Here is a 3,453-nt window from a genome sequence, read left to right as displayed (position 1 = left end):
CTGTGTGACTGTGTCCGTGGACACCACCGAGGACGTACAGTGGAGCGCCGACAGCAGCTCCTAAAAATCAGACCTGAACAGGGAGCTAAAAGGGGAGGGGGATTTCGGTGTCTGCAGTCCATATGTCGAAGTGTCCTTGGGCAAGACACTGAACCCCCCCGTTGCCCTCGATGGTTAGAGCCACTGGTTGAGGTGGTGCCGTAGATGGCTGCCATCGGTTCTGTACTGGAAACAAATTCCTTGTGTGTAACATACTTGGCCAATAAAGGTGGTTATCTTTATCCTAAAGCAGGTGGAAGCTGCAAGACAAGACAGTTTTAAAGATGATGTTCAGATCCACAGGTCACTGCTGCTGAACTTTCAACCAGACTCTCACAGGGTTGTAGCGTACAATGATAGGTATCTGACCACTGTAGGATTAGTGTGAAAGGTTTAGGTGGGTAGGTAGGTGGGGTGTTGTCTGAGCTCTGGGAAACTGTTACAGGTGCATTTCACAGTGTTCTGACGTTTGATAAACCGAACGTTTGCTCAAAGTGCCCCTTAGTGGCAGGTGTACACACACAGGAAGTGAGCCCTGAACCTGGGGATGGAGCTGCCCATTGTTCTTACTGTGACAGTAAAATGCTGAGTGAGCTAATAGGCTGTGAATGTCACTGAGTCTGTTTCTCTCTACATCTTTGTCCTTTGTCATCTGCCTCCCCCTCCCCGTTTTCTATACTGGGTGTTTAATTCTTCTGTATAATCCTCCTCGCACTCTGTCACCTTCCCTCCCTCAGACCTCTCCAGCTAACCTCTCCTTCCTACTTCCACCTTAAACCTCTCGTCCATCTCCCTAAAAGCCTCCGTCTGACTCGCTCCATCTTTAGTCTGTGCCTGTGTAAATCCCTCTATTCCTTCGTCTGTTTTCCCGCCCTCTGACCCTTCACGTCTCCCATCCCCCTCCACCTCCTGTCTTTTCTCTTCTTCCTCAGAACTTCATCTTCCTTCAGACCGCCGGCATCTCTCGCCCTGCATCCGTTTACTGCTCTGACGTTTCCACGGTAACAGAGGACCACAGAGAGGATGGGAAACATGACACACATAACACTCACACGTGTGCACAGACACACACTCTCATCACTGCATGTGAATATACTGACATAAAACACACAGTCTTTTGTTTTCCCTGGAAATGCAGCGAGACAAAAACAACTGAAAGTTGATATGTTGAATTCTTCATGAGCAAAACAGCCGAGCAGCAACAGAAAGAGCTGCACAGCTGTCGTCGCTGTGCACGGGTCATACAGCTGTGGATGTCAGAGCTACTGACCGTTTAAACTAGCTACACTTTTTTAAAAGCATTTTTATAAAAATAGGGACCTAGATGCACACTAAACAAGTGAGACCTGTCAGAGCTCTGTGGTAAACAAGCTGTTTCTAAATGAGCTCAGACACAGTGCGACAGTCCAACTATACGAGGGCTGACACTGTCCTGCAGAGACAGGCTCCTGTGAAGACGTAACTGAGCTCATAATGTGTTTATATATACCTGTCTACAGCCAAAAGGTTTCAGAAGGGTCTGTGTGCAGATTGGTGTGTGTGACATCTGTAGATCTTTGTCATAGGTCTGAGTTGTTCTCTCTCACCCTGCTTTCCTGTCTCTCTACTCTCTCAAAAGTCCAAAAACACTGTCAGACATTTACTGAGAGATCTGCAATGAGCTGACAGCACAAAAAACACTGATGGCAGATTTGTCCGTCTAACTCTAGACATGGATCTGTCGGCTGCACTAGCTTATCCTTTAACCTAAGCTAAAGCTAGACAAAGCCAAACCCCTAAAAGAGTGTTTACAGGGTTGCAGGGGGTTGGAGTGAGTCCCAGCTGACAGTGGGCAAAAGGAGGGTACACCTGGACAGGTGGCCGCTCTATAACAGGGTTGACACACAGAGACAGCCAACCAGGCACGCTGCAGTGTTTCACATGGAGACCGGCAGACAGCAGCTAGTTAACGTCAGCCACTCAGCAGGCAGAGTCTGATCAGTCATGACTTCATGACTCTCCTAAGCAGAGAAGATTCTCAGGCACCACAGCCCTGTGAAGTGCAGCAGCTGCCTACGGCTGTCAGCACTCAGCCACGCCTCGCTGACGGTCACCTCTGTTTGCCTGTTTTCAGAGTTTACACATCAGGAAAAAGTAACATTCAAATGAACCAACATAACTGAAAATATCTCCTCGACTTTGATCCAGTCTGTCAGTGAGATGCACAAATCACAAACTACAGAAAGAAGAACACACAAACCCACAGTGTCCTGTAACACTCGGGTCACAAATGAACAGTCCAATTACTTCATGTCTCAGAGCTGAACAACACAAACTCCCATCTGATCACACACACTCCTCGAGTGTGTGCACAGTGAAACTGACAGTGGCGTTTGCACCTGAGCGACACACACAGAAGCAAGGAAACAACACAACACACGAGTCGGTGACTGTGTGGACTGACAAGTGTGACACACAAACACATTGTGTGTCATGTGTTGTGCTCCTACTCTACCAATCTGGTTTCATGTACTTCTCTATTACATATTTCTTAAAAAAAAGAAGCAACAATCAGAGCTCTATCTCAGAGGCACACGGTTTGTGTCCAGCCTAACACAAGAGCCCGACGCTGCCAGGCGATGGTGAACAGAAGGCTCCAGACAGCACAAGAGACACGGCGGAGTTGGTCTGCTGACAGTCTCTGGTTAAGGACAGCATGAACATGAGCAGAGAGCGGCATGCTGCTGCACTGCTACAGGGATTAGAAAAGAAAACTAATGGCTGATAGACATGATTCTGTGAAGGGACTGAGCGCAACTCTTGGGTTAAAGGCTGATTATTTGTGCACAGATGTCTCAGAATTGATTATTATACAGGTGCAAAGGCTAATGTCTGAGTTTGCATTTGAAATAATGACCCAGTTCTCTAGATAATGTTCTGAGTGATCCCTCTGAAGCACTGTGTGACTCACCTTCAGCTCAGAAAACAGGCCCTGCTGCTGTCCTGTGCAGACGAGTATCACTCTGATGTTCACTAAATGTTGGCAATAAAATCTGCCTCACAGCTTGAGCCTCTGACTTTCACTGTGTCTGTGGACAGTTTAGGAAAGATCCCTCCCCACAGAGAGCAGCCAACCAGCTGGTGTACTGCTGCAGACAGCAGAGACGACTCCACGCCACCCAGCTGGTATAAATGATCAGTGTGACTTGTCTCATAGTCCTGAGTGTCAGATGTCTGGGTCTGTGTCACACTCGACAAAATCAAAACTGGAATGGAGGCACAGATCAACAGGAGACGGGCTGTGAATTGAGCTGCTGTATAGGTGTGTCTGGAAAACATTCAGGTAAGCCCACATCTTGTACCTTTCACAGGGTTAAATGACAAACGTCTGACCCGAGGGAGTCCCCCGGTGTAAAAGTTCTTTGCCAGAAGTCC

The 3,453-nt window shown here is 47.8% G+C and overlaps 1 protein-coding gene across 1 annotated transcript in view; it reads right to left on the bottom strand.

The window, feature by feature from the left end:
- Nucleotides 1–3,453, bottom strand: part of LOC109966915 (E3 ubiquitin-protein ligase RNF123-like) — a 66,610-nt gene that overhangs the window by 46,714 nt on the left and 16,443 nt on the right. The window lies entirely within an intron of this gene.

The sequence above is a fragment of the Monopterus albus genome, unplaced genomic scaffold (genome assembly GCF_001952655.1).
Source record: "Monopterus albus unplaced genomic scaffold, M_albus_1.0 scaffold121.1, whole genome shotgun sequence".
NCBI lineage: Eukaryota > Metazoa > Chordata > Actinopteri > Synbranchiformes > Synbranchidae > Monopterus > Monopterus albus.
The sequence above is the reverse complement of the archived record's forward strand: the minus strand, read 5'-3'. Positions and strand labels throughout refer to the sequence as shown.